Raw genomic sequence first — 10424 nt, forward strand, 5'->3', positions numbered from 1 at the left:
TGACAATTCTCCGCCCCTCCTTTATCCTCTTGTTAGATTGGTGACATTAATGATCTCGGACAATCAGAAAGTGTCGGTGCATGGATGAACAGTCTAAAGAGGTCATGGGTATCAGGGGCCAGACAGTGCATGTACAGTAGAAGCCCATTTCAATTAGATATTGAATTCATGACATTTGGTAAATAGGGACAAAATATATTGGATTTAGGTGACGGCGGGTCATGTTCTGGTGTGCAAGCATGCCCCGCGGCCACACGATAAACGCGAGTGTGTGTCGAGTAAATGGAGTGATGCACTTTTCTGTATCCTCCTCGGGCGACAGATAAACCTTGGCTCATTGATGGGTTTACAGTGCTGGAATTCACTCCACACAGTAGCCTATTGAGCAAATTCCACATTTTTTGTCACGTCCACAATGACAAGGTCACCAGAATCTGTCGAATTTAAGTTTTCAAACAAAACAATATTTTGTATTTCAGTCTGCTTAATTAAAAGTAAAATCCACGTTTTTCTATGGTTTGGGCTATAATTCATTGTATGTCAAACCCCAATAAAGTTTGGTTGTCGAACTGAAATAGTATAAATATTCATGTTAAACAAAATATTGTGTCACCTGCTGTCTCCCCGCCCACTGTGCTGGTGGTGTAGTTACAGGGATTCCCAGACTCGGTCCTCGCGTCCCCCCTATGTGCACATTTTGGTTTTGCCCTAGCACTGCACAGCTGATTCAATAATCAAAGCTTGTCGATGAGTTGGTTATTTGAATCAATTGTGTAACGCTAGAGATAAAACCAAAACGTGCGCGCAGGAGGGAAGGGTTCAGGAAGAGTTTGGGAAACTCTGTGAGACTAGGGTGCAATAGGGTTCAAAGGCGCGCTTGTGCGTTAGTTCGACTCTCTTGCGCATGCTCACTTCAGATGAAACGGTACTGTCACAGTATCAGCGGTAATTCTCTAGGAGACACGCCCCAAATCATTTTATTCTCTCAATTCAGAAAATTAAATAGGTTACCCACAAGTGGCAAGGACGATACATAGTATTTACAAAGTAACATGCCGCGTAAATGTGATGTTAGTTTATTTTCGATTTTATCGTTGGAAAATCAGGAATCAGTCTCGAGTACTGTTTCATCCAGACGAAGAAAGCGCATGTAAGGTAGTCAGTCTACTCTAGTCAGTGGTACAGTACGATGTGCAAACTCAATGAGGATTTTTTTTTTTATCAAGGCAATGATCATCAACGGAGAGTGGACTGCACTCCTGCTTACCTTTCTTATAGGCCTAAACACATTATTTTGTAATACCGAAGAGGCATCTTGCCATGGAGCTTTTGATATTTATTTCGTTTTAGACAGGTAAGTAACGTTATAGCCTACAGACTACATGCAAGATGTAATTGATATGGTAACGTAACTTGAATCAAAACGATTCTATAGAATCTATCAGGTGTCAAATTGCACTAGTCAAGCGTTTTCTTATCACGCTTTGTATGTAAAATACTCCTGTAAATACTATTTAAATGACTCGAGTTCTATTTCAGTCTGTCTAGTCCTTGTAAGGGGTTGTTTGGTTCTGGTTCAGGGAGTGTTTCTGACTGCTTTACAGGTCTGGGAGTGTGCATGATAACTGGGGAGAGATCTATGAGTTTGTGGAGCAGCTCACCAACCGCTTTGTGAGGTAAGTGAATAATGTCATACTCTCAGGTTCCAAGCTCTGTGTACGAGGTGAAATGAGCAACTTGTCTTGAACACTGTACATCGCTGTCCATCAATACTATGGCTAACTTTACAATCTGAATCATGAAACAGAAGAATGGGCCCCTTTTAGTCAAATAATGATTTACCAAGGACATAGGATATTTACACAGTGAGGAATCAAGTTAGTAGTTAACACAGTTAACACACATGTGAAAGTGGGGCAAATCCTTTTCAAGCAGTAGCCAATAGGCATTTGATCAAATGTAGCTCCACCGAACACTTGGATACAGTTTGTGGGATTATTTTAAAACTTAATAGTGGGGTACTAAATTTAACTCCAGAACAGTTGTCTGAAACAGCTGGTTGTGGTAACAACTGTGCATAATTGTAATTTAGGAGAGAAAAGGGTTAGCTCCAAAGGGTGTAGGGAGGGATAAGTTGGCCTACTGTAAGTGAAGTCTTTTAAATCCAAAATGACCAGTAACTTTTTGGTGTTTGATCCCATTCCTTGGTGTTTTTCGGTTTGTTTTAGTCCTAGGATGAGAGTTTCCTACATAGTTTTCTCATCTAGAGCAGAGGTGATTCTACCACTAACTGGAGACAGGTACAGACACACACTCTCTCACTTGTCACAGTACTAAGCATCTCTCTCTCTCTTTCCCTCTCCTCTCTCTCTCTCGCTCTTACTTTCTATCCTCTCCCTCCTCTCTCTATTTCTCTCTTTCTCTTGCTCTCTCTCCCTCACACACTCACACACACGCACACACACACACACACACATACACACATCAGGCAATTAACATCATTTCTCAGATAGAATCTCTTTGTAGATATGAAATAGATGAAGGCTTGAAAAAGTTAAGCAAAATCAGACCGGCTGGTGAAACATACATGCACGAAGGCATGAAGTCGGTAAGCATTTTCTATTTGAATCTATTCTATATTTTTGTTGTTGTTGGACTGTTTTTGTTGTACATTAAAACATGGCTTCCCCTATGTAGGCCTCAGAGCAGATGAAGGCCCAGGTCACACGGTCATCCAGTATTATCATAGCTCTGACTGATGGGAAACTGGAAGTCTATCCTTATGAACTGACCGTAAAGGAGGTAATACCGTTATACTAAACAGTGATGAGGAACAAAATAGTACTTGCTGGAAGTGCTTTGACCTCTGACTGGTACACAGCTATTTTCCTCTCTCTTTGTTGAAGGCAAACACCGCCAGGGAGTTTGGTGCTCGAGTGTACTGTGTTGGTGTGAAAGACTTTGATGAGAGCCAGGTGAGTGTTTTTAGGGATCTGTTTCATGCAGTGCTCTCGCCTTTCTATCAATTGAAGGCTGCATAAAGCACACATGAAATACACACACTGCAATACACTATTTTGTTTACATTGAAATCTCTGAACACTGCCAAAGTGAATCCATACTGGAGCTACTAATGGGTGCCATAAAATTGGAAGAAAAATGAGCGTACCCGTTTTATGACTTGATCGTCTGCCTGTCTTAGAGAGCGTTAGCAGTCTGGACAGGAAGTTTAGTTGTACTCTAATCATCTAATTGGATCGTGCCAGCCTGCTTCCTCTTATGGTTTCATTACATTAGATCAGCCTTTGAAACCAGACTGGGGAAACATCAACAGAGGGAGAAAATGGCTGTCTTGTAGATGTACAGAAAACAGAGGGAGAGAGTAGTGTTCAGACAATGTGGGAGAGCGAGTGCTATGTTGTACTAGATGTGGGAAGACAATCTTTCCGATGTTGTGTGATATCATATGCTTTCCTCTTGTACCCACAGCTTGTTGACATTGCAGACAGCAAAGACCAAGTATTCCCAGTGCTGGCTGGATTTCGTGCACTCAAAAGCATTGTGAATTCGGTCAGAATAATTACATACAACAATACCTAAAAAATAAACGTTAAGACACGTACCTTGTCATTAACGTTATCATTATTTCTATTTTTCACAGATTTTGAAGCAGTCCTGCACAGAAATATTCAGGATAGAGCCCACTAGTGTTTGCGTAAATGGTACGTTGCAAAGCTCGAGTTTGTTGATATACCGATACCAATACTATTATTGGGTAACACTGTTATTTGTTTGTGCCTGAAAATCATCCTGACATTGTGCCCCTCTATAAAATTGTAGAATCTTTCAACATCGTCCTGAGAGGATATGACTTTACCCGTGGCAGGAGCCAGGATGGAGTGATCTGCGTTCTCACTGTCAACCAGAAGACATACAGTTAGTATACCCCAAGCTCCGTAATGCATCACATTCTGCATTCCAACATTGACACACCTACCTACTGTAAGACTGCAGATTGACAATAACCCCCAACCCCCCCCCCCCCCCCAAGTGCGTGTTCATACTACATTCATTCCTGTTTACCAGATGCCACCGTTGTTTTGTAGCTGTACACCCAACAGTGCACTTCAATCCCGTTGCTCAGGATGCTAGTCTACTAAAAGTCCCCATGAAGTAACCACGCTAATGAAGTACTGAGGGCGTGGAGTGAATGTTGTGTTTCAGAGAGAACAGAACAGTGTCTTATTTAGTAGGGTCCGGGAACATTAGGCAGCTAGCTGAGTACATGGAGCTGGTATCTGTCTTATTGCTTAATATAGAACACAACACACAAAGTCTCTTCACTGAGAGGGCATTGAGCTCACCCAGTGCGCTCTCTCTCTCTCTCTCTCGCTCTCTCTCTCCCCTCCCCCCCAGATGAGAGGCCCAATGTGGTGCAGGATGGCTATTTGTTGTGTCCAGCACCAGTGCTGCATGAAGTCGGACAGTAAGTGCTGCACTCAGTTCTCTCCTCTTCGAACTTCCTCTATCCATAAATGGCCAGTGAGCTACTGAGCGCGCGCAGTTGGTCAGATCAAAGGAATGTCATGATGTTGGTTGGTTGCCGTGAGAGCTGAACCACACAGCAACCCAGACTCTCCACAGTCAGCGACTACACACACTTCCATTCAGGGTGGGTAGTGGGTTCGACGGGTAACAGGTGTTCATCGCTTTATAAAAAGCAAAGGAAACAACATCAAATGATATAAAAAATATAATGAAAGCCTGGTGGTGACTGGAGAATGGCAGCTGTTCATCCCTAATCCATTACGGGACTGCCTGGTTTCTTCATCAAATGTGACCGAATAGGCTGAACCGATGTGTAGTGGTGAGACACACCAAAATGGTTTGGCACAATATCATTAAAACAGCTTAGAGGAAGATATGATATGTTAGACTTTGTGACCCGGTGTTAGTTTTTACCCTGTCCACCAGCATGCCTATTTGCTGTGGCACAGTGCCTTGGCATTTCGACAGTTGGTCTGCCAGACCGATACTTAAATGAAGTTTGACCTACTTTGTTAGTATCTCTCTCTCTCGCCCTCCCTCTTTCTGTCTCTCTCACACACACACACACACACACACACACACACACGCACATGCGCGAAGCAATAATATAGAATTGTGCTGGATTTTCTTTTCCCTCACGATAGATCGATAGATGTGCTGATCAGCTTGAACAACGGACAGTCCTACATCTCAAGCCCGTTCACTATCTACGCTACAACTTGTGTGAGTATCGGTGTCACAGGTCACACCAACACTCAGAACAAAACAAACCTCATTCTACTTACATAGAGTCCACCAAAGTCTAGTCTGAGGAAGTCTGTGATATAGCGTTAGATATGAAGTCGCACATCATCTGATAAAGTCTGTTTCGTGGGCTGCTTTGTTTTACATTGTCTCCTGTTACAGTCTGATGGGACAGTGGTGCTGGTCCTGATCTTAGTTCTACTCCTGCTGCTGGCTCTGGCTCTGCTGTGGTGGTTCTGGCCACTCTGCTGCACTATTGTGAGTCCTCCAGGACCGACTGTATTTTCCGGTAGTAAGGCAGGGAGAGAGTATGAGTTAATACAGTTGTAGATTGAGATGTCAGTACATAGTAATTCATTGTTGTATAACTGCTGACTGTTTTCTACTGTACATGCTACAGGTGATCAAGGACCCCCCTCCCCGTCGCCCCCCTCCTCCCCTCCCGCCTCCTCCAGTACCTGTGAGTGCTTAGATTCTATGGAACTGTTCTTAGAAGTGCCAAGTGTTCGTCACACCATTGTAGAGTAACTTTAACGCCCTGAACTCCCTCCTCCACTACAGGAACCAGAGGTGGACCCTCTACCCAAGAGGAAGTGGCCCATGGTGGATGCATCTTACTATGGGGGAAGAGGTATCGGAGGAATGAAACGCATGGAGGTACAGTTGAAGTTGGAAGTTTACATACACCATAGCAACATACATTTAAACTCAGTTTTTCCACAATTCCTGACATTTAATCAGAGTAAAAATTCCGTCTTAGGTCAGTTAGGATCACCACTTTATTTTAAGAATGTGAAATGTCAGAATAATAGTAGAGAGAATGATTTATTTCAACTTTTATTTCTTTCATCACATTCCCAGTGGGTCAGAAGTTTACATACACTCAATTAGTATTTGGTAGCATTGCCTTTAAATTGTTTAACTTGGGTCGAACGTTTTGGGTAGCCTTCAACAAGCTTCCCACAAAAATGTGGGTGAATTTTGGCCCATTCCTCCTGACAGAGCTGTTGTAACTTAGTCATTTTTGTTGGCCTCCTTGCTCACACACGCTTTTTCAGTTCTGCCCACAAATCTTTTATAGGATTGAGGCCAGGGCTTTGTGATGGCCACTCCAATACCTTGACTTTGTTGTCCTTAAGCCATTTTGCCACAACTTTGGAAGTATGCTTGGGGTAATTGTCTATTTGGAAGACCCATTTGCGACCAAGCTTTAACTTCCTGACTGATGTCTTGAGATGTTGCTTCAATATATTCACATAATTTTCCCCCCTCATGATGCCATCTATTTTGTTAAGTGCACCAGTACCTCCTGCAGCAAAGCACCCCCACAACATGATGCTGCCATCCCCGTGCTTCACGGTTGGGATGGTGTTCTTTGGCTTGCAAACCTCCCCCCTTTTCCTCCAAACAACGATTATACTTGCGTACTATTGTTTGTACAGATGAACGTGGTACCTTCAGGTGTTTGTAAATTGCTCCCAAGGATGAACCAGACTTGTGGAGGTCTAAATTTATTTTCCTAAGGTCTTGGCTGATTTCTTTTGATTTTCCCATGATGTCAAGCAAAGAGCCACAGAGTTTGAAGGTAGGCCTTGAAATACAGCCACTGGTACACCTCCAATTGACTTAAATTTTTTAAATTAGCCTATCAGAAGCTTCTAAAGCCATGAAATTATTTTCTGGACTTTTCCAAGCTGTTTAAAGTCAGTCAACTTAGTGTACGTAAACTTCTAACCCACTGGAATTGTGATACAATGTATGTCTGAATGAGTATTTCCCCATTGAACTATAATGAATTTTTCTATTTGGGCTGTACTATATCTTGACAGCAAGCTGCGTCACTTTATTTTGAGTGGTGTTAGTTACTCTAAAGTTCTGAATGGTTATTTTGTGCTAAATGAATTTAAACTGTATAAAATGTGAAATAACCTGCTGTAAACTGTGTCTTAGGTTCGTTGGGGTGAGAAAGGTTCCACAGAGGAAGGTGCACGGCTCGAGAAAGCCAAGAATGCGGTGGTCACAATGGTGGAGGAGGTGGAAGAACCTATCATTAGAAAACCAATGCCTCAGAGACCACCCCCTACTTATCACACCCCAGAACAGTCCAAATGGTACACACCCATCAAGGTAAGTCACCATGCTTTCAGAGCCACATTGACAATGGCTGTCAGTAACTGGTTTTGTATATTAAACCAACAGGTTGACTCTTATCATCACTTGTTTTGTTGTTAGGGGCGTTTTGATGCGCTGGTGGCATTACTCAGGCGACAGTATGATCGAGTTGCTGTCCTGAGACCAACAGCACAGGACAGGGTAAGGCACCCCCTTGTATAATGTACTCAATCAGTTTACTTCCTGTTTACTTTCTGAATTGTTTTCGTAAATTGACTGAAAATGGAATTGACCCTAACCCCGATTGCAACAAACTCATGAACAAAGAAAGAAAGGGAGAAAGAGACATACTTAACTATCTCTCTTCTGCTTAGTCAATGTTGCCCAGTTCACACGTTAGTAACTTTGTCTAGCTCATTAGTGGTCCGAGCAGACAGGCTCATCAGCGGAGAGGGGATGAGGGGCAGTAAGGGAGCGGCAGGACATGACAGGTCAGTTACCACTCTGTCCACTGAGAGGAGGTGACAGCTTTAGCCATTAACTGTCCCCCCATACCCATATGGGATGGGGGATGGAGGGATCTTATAGATGAGTGATGGTACTTTAGCCATTAACTGTCCCCCCCCTCCCCCCCCATACCCATATGGGATGGGGGATGGAGAGATCCTGTAGATGAGTGATGAAGAGAGTAGGGATGGATGTCTATGTTTGTGAGACTCTGACCCCCTAATGCCTATTAGCACCATTATTCTCTGTGAGGCCTCTGGCATGTCACAGCTCACTACAAGATAACGAGCAGAGCAGGGCTGGATGTAAACGAGGATGGGGGGGACGGAGGGATGGAACAAACGAGGGACAGCGTATGACCTCTGTCCTCTTAACCTCCCTGTCTGTCACACTGTGTTTGTGTACTCTGTCACACTGTGTTGGTGTACTGCACTACACGTTCATTAAGACGCTGGACTGGGCGTACATTGCCCTCTCATTAACAGAGGTGGGGGACGCTGGCCATTATCTTTTTACTGAGAAAGGTGGGGGTGGGTACCCTCTGTAATTGGTGTTAATGTGAATTTACTGTTGTAAATTGCTGTACTGAATTTGATAAATGTTCTATTTCTTGGATAAATTGTCAATATAGCCTATGAATCAAGGCATAGGTACACAATTGTCTGCTGTTTTAAGCAAACACTCCCTAAAACGTATTTGATGATATATTAGCTGTGATTTCTGGTGGATGGTTTTAGGGGGGCTGGTACCTGCTCTTATCTGACTGGGCTCATGATGGTGGCTCCCTTCTTGACAGAATGGGAGTGGCTGTCTGTTCAGCCAGTAATGCTCTTACGCTTGATTAGTTTGATTGGCTAATAATGATGTCGTGACAACTCGCCGGCCCATTCGCCATCTCCTCCTCCTTACCCTCCTCCTTACCCAGTCAAAGCCGGCTGCCTCAATTGAGTTCAATTATGATCAATTATTGTAAATGTCAACTCTATGCAGTGTTGTCAAAACAATTTCCATGCTATGTCACGTATATAGGGACTCCATTTATGAGCTCATTTTGTATCTGATGTACCTAATTTATCTGAGATACATAAATACATATATGGTGGAGACTAATGGGTACATACACTACCAGTATAATATTGAGGAGAGCTGGTTTGACATGGTTGCTTGTTCTAATCTTCATACCAGTGGAGAGCAGGTCTGAGCAGTCGGCACCGTCTACGGAAGAGGCAAGCTGTGAGGCATGAACAATTTAATACCATGTACCATTGTTCATGAGAATTAGGCTGATATGGAGGTGGGGGTGGGGAGGTGTTACAACTGTAATGAAATGCAGTATATGTTAGGGAAGGTCTATCCTGTATATTTTCAGAAATCTAGAATAAGGTAGATACATTTAAGTCTAACTGGTCGCTGTTTGTACAAGAGAATGGGTTCTCAATAACTTACCTCTTAAAGTAAAAGGTTTAAATGGAATAAGTAAATAATACAGGAACTGCCTTTTTGTTTTGTTCAGGGGCGCTGTATGAATTTCACCCGAGTTCCCAGTCATTAGGTCAAACAGTAATCTTTGGACTATGAGGCTATGGAGAGAACAGGGCTATGGACCACGTGCCTAAACATCATCAATGTGCCTCTCTTTGGACTATGAGGCTATGAAGAGAACAGGGCTATGGACCACGTGCCTAAACATCATCAATGTGCCTCTCTTTGGACTATGAGGCTATGAAGAGAACAGGGCTATGGACCACGTGCCTAAACATCATCAATGTGCCTCTCTTTGGACTATGAGGCTATGGAGAGAACAGGGCTATGGACCACGTGCCTAAACATCATCAATGTGCCTCTCTTTGGACTTATTGTTTGTTTTTATGTCAGATTTATTTATCCAGGTTTGTCTTTTGGATAAAACAAACGTGTCCTGCAGCATTCAATAATGTTAACTTGCTTACTTGCTATACAATCCTCATGTCACGGTTTCATTTAATATAATTTATGTGTAACCATAGATCAAAGAACATGTGGTAAGAGGATAACTGTGTTATTGAGTGCCTTCTTGTGTCTTTTCTTATCAAGAATGAAGTGTATTTTGCTTGTCTTTTTTATTTAAGCTCTGTTGTTCCAAATGTGGTGTTGTCAATAAATACTTTTTCAAAATTCTATGGAAAGTTTGAGGGTTTCACTTTCAACTAAAATTACAATGGGTTAATATTATTCCAAAACTACAGGCTAATCTAATTTGTTAAACAATGTGATTATATTACATTGTTTATCTAATCTCTTGACCTAATGGTTATTATACATTAAAAAAAAAAAAAATTCAAGATAGAATGTCATATCAGAATTGTATTTTCTAGAGATTTCTAGGGGGAAAGACTAAATAAGACAATTATAATTTGATACATTGTTTATTTGAATATCATAAAATGATCTCAAGACAACTATGGACAAAATCCTATGCCAAAACCAAAAAAAATTGATTTTACATGATGTAGCTACATTTGCACATTTTAATA

General features: G+C 42.2%; 1 pseudogene; it reads left to right on the forward strand.

Annotated features, from left to right (window-relative positions):
* Positions 1 to 960: 960 nt before the first annotated feature.
* On the forward strand, positions 961 to 10068 carry LOC139408901 (anthrax toxin receptor 2-like; annotated as a pseudogene).
* Positions 10069 to 10424: the final 356 nt, after the last annotated feature.

Source organism: Oncorhynchus clarkii, chromosome 5 (genome assembly GCF_045791955.1).
Source record: "Oncorhynchus clarkii lewisi isolate Uvic-CL-2024 chromosome 5, UVic_Ocla_1.0, whole genome shotgun sequence".
Lineage (NCBI taxonomy): Eukaryota > Metazoa > Chordata > Actinopteri > Salmoniformes > Salmonidae > Oncorhynchus > Oncorhynchus clarkii.